The sequence below is a fragment of the Platalea leucorodia genome (genome assembly GCF_965183815.1).
Source record: "Platalea leucorodia genome assembly, chromosome: 3".
NCBI lineage: Eukaryota > Metazoa > Chordata > Aves > Pelecaniformes > Threskiornithidae > Platalea > Platalea leucorodia.
In genome coordinates, this window is record NC_138825.1 from 96,551,868 (window position 1) to 96,566,392 (window position 14,525).

Consider the following 14,525-nt stretch of genomic DNA (forward strand, 5'->3'; position numbering starts at 1 on the left):
AAATGAAGCAATGAGTTCTATATTCTACAGAATTTCACTTCTGTGTGTTATTGCAACTAAAGTATAGTATCTCTTTAGCACAGTCTTTTTCTGAAGAGCTTTATAAGCTTTCAATTTTTTTTTTGAAAGTTTAAGTATTCAGTGTATAAATAAAAGAGGAATTGATTCACTTCATTGGAGGCAAGATCAGTACAATTAGTTAGTGGCTAACAAAGAACAGAACACCTTATAGGCTTCTTGAGTTCTGTTTTCAATATGAGTGCCATACAGCTTTAGTTGCTTCCTGAAACAAGGATTAGGTTAATCTCTTTTACTATGAATCATTGCTAAAAAAAAATATAAGAACTATATAATGCTCAGCTGGCTGCTGACTCACCTTGATACCCTAATTGCCTTATGGGGTGTTGTCTGGTGTCTTCTAACACTTCATGGGAGTTATTAGGATACAGAAGTTCTTTATAGCTCACCTGGACCTTTCAGTTTGCTAGATGATACCCGCCATTCAAATAACTGAGAAGTCAAAGCTCGAACTGAAAACATTCAGGGGCACAGTCAAGATATATGAAGTCTGTACTTTAAGACTGAGAAGGGGCTGGATGACAGCCACTGATAGAAGATTAGCATTATTCAGGATTCTTTCTAATCATTCTAGCCAGAGACTTTTGGCAATTCTGTGCCAGTATTCATAAATATTCTGCAAAGAAAATGAATAGGAACTCTCAAATTCTTCCTATTTTCATATTAGGAATATGAAAAAGCTAAGGGAGACATAATCTTGGGGGGTAATTTTCAAGTTCTACTTGAACTAAGTAAGGGGAAAAAAGAAGAAAGACCTAGCATCTAGATACCTACTGCTTCCTTTAAATTATAAGATTACTACATATTACGAATTGCCACAATGCAAACAAAAAAATTGCAGCACATTGAAGTGCTGAAAAGCAATACTTCAAAGTGCTTTTATTTATCATATGTCTCAATGTAATTTATAGGTTATGAAATATGTGTGATGTTTGTTTTATATTATGTCCAGTCCCTTTACTGGTTCTTCCTAAGCAATTGAAGAACACAAGTGTTTATATATGTTTTCTTTTGCAGCTGAAAATAAACCAAAAGGAATACCTGACATAAATCCCCATGGCAATTGCTGTCTGCTAATTCCTTTTTTGCAGCTGAGTGCTTCCATTTCAATAAAGATGATATCGTTATGCCATTACTTTAATTATAATATTCAATATCTTATCAAAATGAAAAGTCAGTATATTTTTCCCAAGGGCTATAATTTTGTAGAGTGCATGTTTGAAGTTCAGATACATTTTTAAGCATACAACACTGAAAGACTACCATTTGGGAATTAATGATTTACAATGTATATATTTATGACTGAAGAGAAAGTTTTCTTTATTTTTTTCTGTATTGTGCACACACAGTTCATGTTTATGAATGAGTTATAAACAAATATTAGCACATTGAAGAAAAACTGAAAAGAGAGAAATTTCTGTTATTCTAGCTCTTTGGGGGTAAATACCCAAAATACATCCTTTAAAAAGAAACATTTTTTTTTTAACAGTGAGACTTTAGAAGCTGCAGGTAACAGCGATGAAGTACACTATTGGAAATATGGGTTTCTTTACAAAGTCATCTTCACTTCTTCCATTGTATTAATTTTGGTATTACAACACTACTGAATTAGGATTTCCTATTAGTAAAGTTCATGGCTGGGGAATTGATCTTCAAGGGATGATGGATCTGAAAACTGGGTGCAAAAACACAGGGCTATCTCTTTTAATCAGAAGGAAGCAAGCAGACATAATAACTCTGGGTCAGAAAGTATTAAAAATTATCCCTTGAGAAACTCTTTTAAACCAATGAAGAAAAAAAAAAGCAAAACAACATAACTTCCTTTATAATCTTTCTCATTTAGAGTCAGGTGTTGGGACACTGGTGTGGTCAAAACGTAAATAACTACATGAGTAGCAGTGTGAGACTCCTAAAATGCCTGTGCTTAGTGAGAAGAATTAATGACAAAGACAGACTGAAATAGAAGTGAGCTTGCATTTTCCATTTTTAGCTGAATCTTCTGTTCTACTGCAACATTAACTCCAGTATTTGATATCTCTCCATTTTAAACAGCACAAGCTACTCTTATTTTTACCGTTCAATGCAGTAGCTTGGAGTTGAGAGGCCTTTTACCTTTCAGTTGTTGGTCAAGGTTCCCCAAAGTCTTGTATGTAGCATGTGTTCGCTGACCGAAGGTCTCTTATCTTCTGTTTTATTTATTCTTTTAACATTTCTCAGTGCAATACCTGGCACACTTAATTAATTTAATCTTATAACGTTTGTCAGATATAGGAAAATAACACTATATCTAACCAGGTAAATCTGAAGCACTTTTTATTTTTACTAATTCTAACCCTCATTGTGCCAACCACAACCGAATTCATCTCACCTAACCTTAGAATTTATAAATTGATTGTTTAATCTTAGTTCCCTCTAGGGACAATGAAAAGAGATAGAAATGCTTTAGGGAGTAATTTCTTCTGTCTGTTAACATGGTTAGAGTTCCTTCTCTCTTGTCAGCAGATGAAGTTCACTTTAAGCTACATATGTATGTGGTGGGTCAACCTGACTGGCTGCCAGACCCCCACCCAGCCACTCTCTCAAAGAGGATCGTGGAGAAAAGAAGATGCAAAAGCTCAAGATAAAGGACAGGGAGATCACTTACCATTTACTGTCATGGGAAAAGCAGTCTCAAATTGGGGAAAATGAATTTAATTTGTTGTCAATTTAAATAGAATTGGATAGTGAGAAACAAAACCAAATTAGAACAACACTTCGTCCCCTGCCCTTTTTTCCCAGGATCAACTTTGTTCCTTCATTCTCAACTCCTCTACTTCCTCCCCCACCCCAACTGACACATAACAAGCAGTCCATAACAGCTCCTCTCTGCCGCTTCTTCCTCCTCACACTTTTCCCCTGCTCTAGTGTGGGGTCTCCATTGGCTGCAGTCCTTCAGGAAATATCTACCTGCTCTGGTGTGGGGTACTCCACATGGTGCAGTGTTGATGGATACCTGCTCCACCATGGTCTTCTCCACAGGCTGCAGGAGAATCTCTGCTCCAGTGCCTGGAACACCTCCTGCCCCTCCTTCTTCTCTGACCTTGGTGTCTTCAGGGCTGTTTCTCACACTTTTTGTTCCTTTCTCCTCTCTCTCCGGTATTTTCTCCCTTTCTTAAATACATTTTCACAGAGGCACCACCATCTCGGCTGCCGGACTGAGCTGTGCCCTGTGGTGGGTCTATTGGAGCCAGCTGTGTCCAGCACAGGGCAGCCCCGGCCTCCCCTCACAGAGGCCACCCTGCAGCCCCCCCACTGCCAACACCTTGCCAACTATGCCCAGTACAACATAATACCTTGATGGTGACATGAATAAATTTCTGGAAGACAGAGTCCTTAAACCTGTAGGAGATGGAGTGTTTTCTGTGGAGGGGACTTTTTAGGACCAAAGAACAATACTTGCACATGTATAGCATGTACGCAGCCCCACAAGAAACTGTTTAATTCAAGCCAAATTAAAGTTTTGGCCCATACATTTATTTTGCATGTAGGTGATTGTTCATATTCAGTTTTGAGTTGTATTTTCTTAACGTTTTTGTATTTATTGATTTAAATATTACTATTTTTTCTTAAATTAATTGCCCTTAGATTATTTAAACAGTCAGTTTCAAGAGATCAGAACTCAGTTTTGAAGGTTCAGTACATACACCTCAGACCAAATTTTAGTACAGAGACTTGATTTTATTTGGATGCCAAATGAATAACCAAATTATTAAAGACAATTTGACAGTAGTCAGTAGCTCCTGCTGGGAAAACTGTGACCATAAGATCACTTACTACAGAAACTGAGTCTCCTAAATGGTTAGTGTTCAATGCTATAAAATGTGAAAGACGGTCTTGGTAACAATACCTGATAGCAGAATACTATTACCTTCTGGAGGTATAATAAAAATATACACACAGATGCAATAACAAGTAAAACTTGACCTCAGATCTTCTGCACTGTACTGTGTGTTCCAGGCCTTGTATTGAGTGTATTGGGAAACCCAGGCCTCCAAATATATAGGAATATAAAGGAAATTCCTTTGAGGAATTTCACCCTCACTCCGGTACTGTCCGGTCCTGGGTCCTAGCGTCCGTTGCTCTGCATTGTGGTTTTAGCACCAAGGCTGTTTGAGATATCTCATTGTTTTGCGCTATAGCAGTTCTCTACATAGGGGATTAATATTGGTGAAATATTTGAAATACTTTTAATTTCAGCTATACAATTTTCTTGAGGTTTTTTTTCAGTTCATCTAATGAACCAAAGAATTTCTTATTCACACAGGTCTACTGTGCTGAAAACACTATGGAGAGCAGGGTGCCAAGAGAAAAAATTTGTGCATCTCTGCAGATCAGCAAAGCTGGTGCCACTAATATAGTTTCCTCAAATGGAACGGAAGAACATATAAAATATCATTGGAATGGGAATTGATTTATATTTTATAGTTGTTTGACCTTGTTAGAATTTCTGATACAAACAGAATGTTAAAATTCACAAAGATGGTGACTAGAACATGCAAAGGTATGGTATAACCTGTTGTTTGTTAAAAGAAAACCTGCATAAAAGCATGATTCTCTAACCAGTTGCCACCCATCCTCAAAAAGGATGTTACCAGTATAAAGCACAGATAGCCATCTAAGAACACAAAGCCAGCTAAAATATTTAAAATAACTTTTAAAATATCAAGTATCAGTGGGAAAAGAGGACACTGTTGAAGATGTCCTCTACTTAGTAAAACAAGACTTAAAAAAAGTTTTTAATTATTTAAAAATATTTCTTAGTATTTTCTAACTGCGCTAACATCACAAAATACCCCCAACTAATTCTCATGTTAATCTCAAATCTGATTAACAGTATTTTGTACAGTTCCTCATTAATGTTATAGAAGATACTGAGTAAATAATAAATTCCTTTCTTTGTTGCTAGTATATTTGGTAAGCAAGGCTGGTGATACCAGCTCTAGGCATAAAAGCTGTTGTTAAATCCCTCTGGAGTTTTTTACTCATCTCTTCCATCTTTAAAAGAAGTCTAGAAACATAAATAAGAATCATAGTAGGACTGGATGGCTCAGGGAATTAGTAATGAGATTCAGAGCCTTTTCTTTCTTTCTTACTAATCTAAATCTATCTTAACTTGCTACCAAAGGTTGTTGCTAGAAAACAATTCAATGGAATATGCTTATTTGTAATGCTTATTTGTGACGTCAGCCTATGGCACAGACCACCTATAAAATTGTTCAGTTGCTAGTAGTATCAATAAAGTTGTCATGGCCTATATGGGTATAGATAAAGAATTATTCCCACCCGCCCTCCCCCAGTCTCACAGGACAGTATGGGAACCTTATGATGCTGCTCCCCATGATGCAAATAAAGAACAATTCTTTTCTGGGGATGACATGAAAATGTTTTCATGAGCAGGAAAATTCACCCGTTGTTTTAACAGAGTGAAGAAGGATGGCATGGTGGAGGGAACTCTGACAGAAGCAGGTAGAACAATAGTGTTACAAACATGTCGAACTTGAAAGGAGCTACATTATCAAGTCAATCTCAAGAAAGTAACCTCCTTTGGGAAGACTCTTTGAAAGGAGAAGTGCAGTTAGCAGTCTAGCTGTGTCACTTCTCATTTATACATTTTTTTAAACAAGCTTCTTGGTCAAACCCATCTTCATTAACCTTATTTTCTATTTGCAGCATGCATTTATTATAGCTGGTTTACTCCATTCAGTTTCATATGTCTGCTTGTAATTCATTTCTTGACTTTGCAACTGAGACAGTAGCTACAATGCAGAATTTTGCTGAACGTTTTCTGAAAGTGTGTGTGATGTGCATATCTCCTTTGTCTAGGTTGACAGCCATATCCTCTGAGAATTCCAATGAGTTAGTGAGTCTTTACCTCCCTTGCCTCTCCTTAGGCAATTTTAAAATAATGGCATTATGTTGGCTACTCTCCAGTCCTCTCAGATTTCACCTGATCTATGTTGAAGAGCAGAAGTATATAAAAATGTCTGCCAAATCTTCTTCAGTTTCTCTCCTTACTTCCTTAACCCTTTTGGACATACATTGTTTGGTCATGGCCCTATCAATTTTAAAAGCCATTTCACCTTATAATAACCATACCTGACACACTCTATACATATCCTAATTCCTAATCATCTATCTCCATAAATCTGATTTCAGATGTAGTCAAATATCTACTCTCATCTTTTATAAGGCCATATATAACCATTATTTAATGTATCCTCAATCCCCTTATACTATTTCTAGGGGACAGGTTACAATGTTAAAGTTTCTTTCAGCAATGAGGATATGTCTAGAGCTCAGGCCTGGGCTAGAGAATTAGTTTTGATTCAGAATTGCAATAAATCTTCTATTTTTTTCCTGCTTTAGGGAGGAAGCAGCCTGCAGCTGAATTATAGCTGTGATGGTTATTTGCTTCTTCACGACAACTGGCTGACCCAGGGACATTGTTCTCCTCAATGCCCTGCAGTCTGCAGGTTTGCAGCCCTGTCAGGGAAGCAAGAAGTGTTTTATATTTCTTTGCTTCTCTACATAGGCATGTCAGAATCATAATGATTACCTCTTGAAAGGACCTCAAGAAACTATGTAGTCCATCCTCTCATCCCAGGGTAAAATCAGTTATACCAAACTTTTTTGTGTTATCTATTCTTAATAGCCTTCAGACATGGAGATCCCATAACCTCCTTGAGCAATCTGTTCAATGCCTATTTAAATTTTAGCTTTACAATCTTGCCTTAATTTTATTCTATAATTCTTAGAAACAAGATTAAAAAATAATGTATGCTACTTCACACATTGCAGCAATTGAAAACCTCTTAATGCTTCTGCTTGTGAGACACTGATTATGCCTAACAAAAGTTTAGAGACAGAGCCTGGGGCTGATCCTAAACACTTACGAGATCTATTTGATGTGAGCTGTCCCACTGAAATCAAGATGACAGCTGATTATAAATATTTTATATTGTCATCTACCAATGCTTTTTAGCTATAAATGTTTTCAGTATTGAACAGTATGCTAATTCTGAGGTACTTTTATGAATACAACAATGATCCTAGTTGGATCATGTGCAGGAAGTGAAACTAGAGCCTCTCAATATAACAGAAAAAGCTGTTAGAATCTGAGTCACGTTCTTAGCTATATCCACTTGAAAGCATTATTAAATTAGGAAATCTCTGTATGTGTCTTCTTTTCCTGATCACTGAACAGAGCCCAACAGAAGATGTTGACATGACTACTTCAACTTAATGCTGTATATGTAAAAAAACAAGCCAACAAAACTCTATGGTCCAGACACATGAGTTGGTATCATATAACAGTCAATATCAAATAACAATCCACTGTGGACCATCAGAGCCACAGAATCTTCCACTGAGGCAAAGGTTCACCTCAGTTATTTCCCTGAGACCACAGACTGAGGCTGAATACTTGTGCAGGTACCACAGACCACCTGGAAAATGCTGGATCTTTACTCTGATGTAACTTTTGGGTTTCATTAGGTGCAACGAAGATTTCCACATTAAAAATGTAAAGAGTAGAATTTAAATACTGATTATGGGGACCCACTTCTCCTGTTGAGTGTGTTGGCTGTACTGTGACCATTTTAAAGACCATTTTTAAGATCATTTTTAAGAGCAGAAAATTTGTCCTGGAATTCCACGCTTTCTAAACTAGCCATTTAGAAAATTTGTCTCTGCCTCTTACATTAAAGATTATAACGGTTACTGAGCAGACAAGCCATGATGTCCCTTTGATAAGGCAGGGAGAGGAAGACAGGTTGAATTGTATCTACTAAAACCATGGTCTAAATTCTTCCCTTCCCTTTTTCTCTGATGACAGCTCACGAAAGCATTTTTTTTAAATCTTTCCCGTTTTTTATTTTTTCATGTCTTTCCCTATGTTAAGTCCTGAAGGGCAAAGGAGTCCAGGAAGGCTGGATGTTATTCAAGAAAGAAGTCTCAAAGGCGCAGGAGCAGGCAGTCCCCATGTGTCGTAAGTCGAGCAGGTGGGAGAGAAGACCGGCTTGGTTTAACAGAGCTTTGGCTAGAACTCAAAAAAAAAAAAGAGAGCTTACTGCCTTTGGAAGAAGGGGCAGGTGACTCAGGAGGACTACAAGGATGTTGTGAGGTTATGCAGGGAGAAGATTAGAAAGGCAAAGGTCCAGCTAGAACTTAAATTGGCCACTGCCGTTAAAGATAACAAAAAATGTTTTTACAAATATATCAGTGACAAAAGGAGGGTCAAGGAGAATCTCTGTCCTTTGTTGGATGCAGAAGGTAACTTTGCCACGAAGGATGAAGAGAAGGCTGAGGTACTTAATGCCTTCTTTGCCTCAGTCTTTAATAGTCAGACTGGTCGTCCTCGGGGTTTTCAGGCCCCTGAGCTGGGAGATGGAGATAGGATGCAGAATGAAGCCCCGGTTGTTGAAGAGGTGGCAGTCACCGACCTGCTCCTCCACCTGGGTGCTCACAAGTCCATGGGGCCAGACGGAATCCACCCGAGGATACTGAGGGAGCTGGCAGAGGAGCTTGCCAAGCCACTCTCCATCATTTATCAGCAGTCCTGGTCAACCGGGAAGGTCCCAGATGACTGGCAGCTAGCAAATGTGATGCCCCTCTACAAGAAGGGTCAGAAGGAGGATCCGGGGAACTACAGGCCTGTCAGCCTGCCCTCGGTGCTGGGGAAGGTCATGGAGCAGATCATCTTGAGTGCCATTACGCGGCATGTGTGGGACAACTGGGGGATCAGGCTCAGCCAGCATGGGTTTATGAAAGGGAGGTCCTGCCTCACTAACCTGGTCTCCTTCTATGACAAGGTGACCTGCTTAGTAGATGAGGGGAAGGCTGTGGGTGTTGTCTACTTGGACTTCAGTAAGGCCTTTGACACTGTCTCCCACAGCATTCTCCTGGAGAAGCTGGCTGCTCACAGCTTGGATAAGTGCACTCTGCGCTGGGTTAAAAACTGGCTGGATGGCTGAGCCCAGAGAATGGTGGTGAATGGCGTCAAATCCACTTGGCGGCCCGTCACGAGTGGTGTTCTCCAGGGCTCAGTATTGGGGCCTGTCCTGTTCAATATCTTCATTGATGATCTGGAGGAGGGGATTGAGTGCATCCTCAGCAAGTTTGCAGATGACACCAAGTCAAGGGAAGTGTCGATCTGCTGGAGGGTAGGAAGGGTCTACAGAGGGATTTGGACAGGCTGGATTGATGGGCCAAGGCCAGCTGCATGAGATTCAACAAGGCTAAGTGCCGGGTCCTGCACTTCGGTCACAACAACCCCATGCAACGCTACAGGCTTGGGGAAGAGTGGCTGGAGAGCTGCCTAGAGGAAAAGGACCTGGAGGTGTTGGTTGACAGCCGCCTGAACATGAGCCAGCAGTGTGCTCAGGTGGCCAGGAAGGCCAATAGCATCCTGGCTTGTATCAGAAACAGTGTGGCCAGCAGGACTAGGGGAGTGATCATCCCCCTGCACTCGGCACTGGTGAGGCCACAACTTGAATATTGTGTTTGGTTTTGGGCCCCTCACTACAAGAAGGACATCAAGGTGCTGGAGCGTGTCCAAAGAAGGGCAACGAAGCTGGTGAAGGGTCTAGAGCACAAGTCTTCTGAGGAGCAGCTGAGGGAGCTGGGGTTGTTTAGTCTGGAGAAGAGCAGGCTGAGGGGAGACCTTATTGCTCTCTACAACTACCTGAAAGGAGGTTGTAGCAAGGTGGGGGTCAGTCTCTTCTCCCTAATAACAAAGGATAGCACAAGAGGAAACGGCCTCAAGCTGCACCAGGGGAGGTTTAGGTTAGACATTAGGAAAAATTTCTTCACCGAAAGAGTAGTCAGGCACTGGAACAGGCTGCCCAGGGAAGTGGTTGAGTCTCCATCCCTGGAGGTATTTAAAAGACGGGTAGACGTGGTGCTCGAGGACATGGTTTAGTGGTGGACTTGGCGGTGCTCGGTTAACGGCTGGACTCGATGATCTTAAGGGTCTTTTCCAATCTTAATGATTCTATGATTCTAAGTCAGAGAAGAGGACCACAGCGATGTGCTCCTTTGTCATATGTTGTTCCTACTGCAACTTTAATTGCATAGCTCTGTAAAACTGACCTGTCTTGCATTGCATTGCAAATTACAGCCTGGGTTGTCTTTATGCTTCACCAATAGATGTGTTACATGCTGGATTGCCGAAAAACAGGTGTCATACTTTAAGCAAAATAATTCTAGGAAAGCAGAGCCCTATCTGAGCTCACAGGAGGGCTAGCCATATTCTCTACAATTTGTTACATTAAAATTTTAACAGATAGGTCTCAAAGGCAAGGGTATCAGCCCAAACATGCCAAGAAATTTACATAGAACAAGGAAACATGTCCCATACACAAAGCCAAGTACTTATTTTTCGTCTAATTAATGCATTATCAGGCCAATCAAAGAGTTATGAGACCAGTTGTAATTATGTTAGCACTTATAGTCCAAATTCCCTAATTTTTGTAGCTCATCCCAGATAATGATACAGTTCAACTACTATACACAAACTTTCTGATATCTATCCCTTTTTCTGTGGTTATGGTGTCACCCAACACTGAGGGGACAGACAGGTTCTTTTATAGATCCCTGGCAGAATGATCACAGCACTAAATCATAGCTACAATTAAAGCTTTATTTTCTTAACAGGATTTAATGATTAGTACAGCACAGAATTTATTATTAGAATGGCACAAGATTTCTACAAGCAAAATCAATATAGTACAATCTATAAGTAATGTAATACAGAATATACAAAAAACCTTATGAATTCTAATCACCTAGACCCTAACTTAACTAAACTTATGACTTATAATAACCTGGATCCTCTGCAGGTTGGGTCAGATCGTAATATATAGTTTGCTTATCATTGTAACAATCATATGTAGACTCAAAAATCATATAAAAGAATATGACTCACTCACTCCCTCAATCTTCAGAGGAAGCGGAGAACAGTGGAGGTGTCCCTGGCCACCGGTGGGTCACAGGTCTTCTTGCCCAACAGCAGTTCCGGTCCAAGTTCATAGAATCATAAAATCATAGAATCCTAGAATTGTTTAGGTTGGAAAAGACCTTTAAGATCATTGAGTCCAACCGTTAACCTATCACTGCCAAGTCCATCTATACCATGTCCTCAAGCACCACATCTACCCGTCTTTTAAATACCTCCAGGGATGGAGACTCAACCACTTCCCTGGGCAGCCTGTTCTAATGTTTGAACAACTCTATCAGCGAAAAAATTTTCCTAATATTCAATCTAAACCTCCCCCAGTGCAACTTGAGCCCGTTTCTACTCGTCCTATCGCTTGTTACTTGAGAGAAGAAGCTGACACCTAGCTCGCAACAGCCTCCTTTCAGGTGGTTGTAGACAGCAACAAGGTCTCCCCTCAGCCTCCTCTTCTCCAGGCTAAACAACCCCAGCTTCCTCAGCCAGTCCTCATAAGACTTGTTCTCCAGACCCTTCACCAACTTCGTTGCCCTTCTTTGAACATGCTCCAGATCCTCAATATCCTTCTTGTAGTGAGGGGCCCAAAACTGAACATAGTACTCGAGGTGCGGCCTCACCAGTGCTGAACACTAGGGGATGATCACTTCCCTAGTCCTGCTGGCCACACTATTCCTGATACAAGCCAGGATGCCATTGGTCTTCTTGGCCACCTGGGACCACTGCTGGCTCATATTCAGCTGCCTGTCAACCAGCATCTCCAGGTCCTTTTCCTCTAGGCAGCTCTTCAGCCACTCTTCCCCAAGCCTGTAGCGTTGCATGGGGTTGTTGTGACCCAAGTGCAGGACCCGGCACTTAGCCTTGTTGAACCTCATACAGTTGGCCTTGGCCCATCAATCCAGCCTGTCCAAATCCCTCTGTAGAGCCTTCCTGCCATCCAGCAGATCAACACTCCTGCCCAACTTGGTGTCTTCTGCAAACTTACTGAGGGTGCACTCAATCCCCTTGCCCCCTCGTATCTTTGATAAAAGACATTAAACAGGACTGGTCCCAGTACTGAGCCCTGGGGAACACCACTTGTGACGGGCCACCAACTGGATTTAACTCCATTCACCACAACTCTTTGGGCCCAGCCATCCAGCCAGTTTTTTACTAAGCAAAAAGTATGTCTGTCCAAGCCACAAGCATTCAGTTTCTCCATGAGACTGCTGTGGGAAATGGTGTCAAAGGCTTTACTAAAGTGTAGGTAGACAACGTTCACAGCCTTTCCCTCATCCACTAAGTGTTAGTCATGCAGGACCTGCCTTTCATAAACCCATGCAGTCTGGATCTGATCCCCTGGTTGTCCTGTATGTGCTGCGTGATGGCACTCAGGATGATCTGCTCCCTACCCTTCCCTGGCACCGAGGTCAGCCTGACAGGCTTGTGGTTTCCCGAATCCTCCTTCTGGCCCTTCTTGTAGATGGGCGTTACATTTGCTAATTTGCAGTCAACTGGACCTCCCCGGTTAGCCAGGACTGCTGATAAAAGATTGAAAGTGTCTTGGTGAGCACTTCCACCAGCTCCCTCAGTACCCTTGGGTGGATCCCATCTGGCCCCATAGACTCGTGTGTGTCTAGGTGGTGTAGCAGGTCGCTGACCATTTCCCCTTGGATTATGAGGGCTTCATTCTGCTCCCTGTCCCTGTCTTCCAGCTCAGGGGGCTGGGTACCCCAAGAACAACTTTTCTGACTATTAAAGACTGAGGCAAAGAAGGCATTAAGTACCTCAGCCTTTTCCTTGTCCTTTTCCACTATGTTTCCCCCCGCATCCAATAAAGGATGGAGATTCTCCTTAGACCTCCTTTTGTTGCTAATGTATTTATAGAAACATTTTTTGTTGTCTTTTATGGCAGGAGCCAGATTAAGTTCTAGTTGGGCTTTGGCCATTCTAATTTTCTCCCTGCATAACCTCATGACATCCTTGTAGTCCTCCTGAGTTGCCTGCCCTGTCTTCCAAGGGTCATAAACTCTCAATTTTTTCCAGAGTTCCTGACAAAGCTCTCTGATCAGCCAGGCCAGTCTTCTCCCCCGCCAGCCCTTCTTACGTCACATGGGGATAGCTCACTCCTGTGCCTGTAAGATTTCCTTCTTGAAGAATGTTCAACCTTCCTGGACTCCTTTGCCCTTCAGGACTTCCTCCCCAGGGACTCTGTCAACCAGGCTCCTAAAGAGGCCAGCGTCTGCCCTCTGGAACTCCAAGGCAGCAGTTCTTCTAACCCCCTTTCTTAATTCTCTGAGAATCAAAAAACTCTGTCATTCATGATTGCTATGCCTAAGACAGCCTCCAGCCATTCAATTTCCCCACTGAGGACTGGTAACTCCTTGTTTTTATAAACAGTGCTCTGTGTGCTGTTACGCTTCCCTTTTCTGTGGTGGTGCCATCAACAATACCTGGCTGGTCGAGTGACTAGGACCTTCATTCAAGGTTGGTAAGGAAGGGAGTAATCAGCCTGGCACCCCGCAATCTTGAGGCCAGTAGGGAGGAGAAGAAATCTGTTTGATTTGTCTACTTGATTCACAGCATCTTCAGGGCCTGATAAAGAGAGGAAAGGGAATGAATATGTGAGCCGCTCAGTCACAGAGGATAGCTGTTTGTCTTACAAAATAGCGTTAGTTATGGTAGCCACATTACCAGGGGTCAGGAGCAGCAGGTACCGGTCACATATGGTCACTCTTCTTATGCTCCTTGGGTTCTATGGTTGGTGAAACCAGTTTTCTTCAGGAAGAAGAGGCAGTTCATAACAAATTATCATCCCAAGCTCTTTGCCAGGAGGAGTCTGATGCTAACGCTAATGATTTCTTCCTCCTCATTTGGATCACGTTGAGGTCATTTTTATACTTTTTTGATAGCACAATCTGCTTACTTGTTCTTTTCTTCATTGGCTTGCAATTTGACATCATATCTGAATTTACTATACATGTTATACTTTAAATATGTTGGATATCTGTTCTTTGTTCTCTTTCTTATCTCTATAACAGGTTTTATTTGGTTCCCAAAATCACACTATCAAAAGATAACACTATCTTGTCTTGGACCATTGCATGTTGTAGACTGGTAGTTGTTACTCACTTCGTAAAATCAAATAGTTAGTCAGAGCCATACCTAATATAAATCAACATATCTCCAGTAAATTTAGTAGTGGTTAATAACAGCTGGAGATCTTCCCTAGTTGCTGTACACTTAGACACATTTATTAGATTATGTAGTGCTTGTGAATAATTAATAGTGAGATAATTGATGGCACATGGTAAAGGACTTTTTTTTCCTGAAAAATTAAGAATAAGGATGTGATTCTTCTAAATATTATTCTAGTGTTATTCTTATTCTTCTAAGAATAAGCATGTGATCATCTTCATCTGAATCTGAAATTCACTTGGAAACTAACTTACTGAGAAAACTGTTGTAATGGTCTGGATTA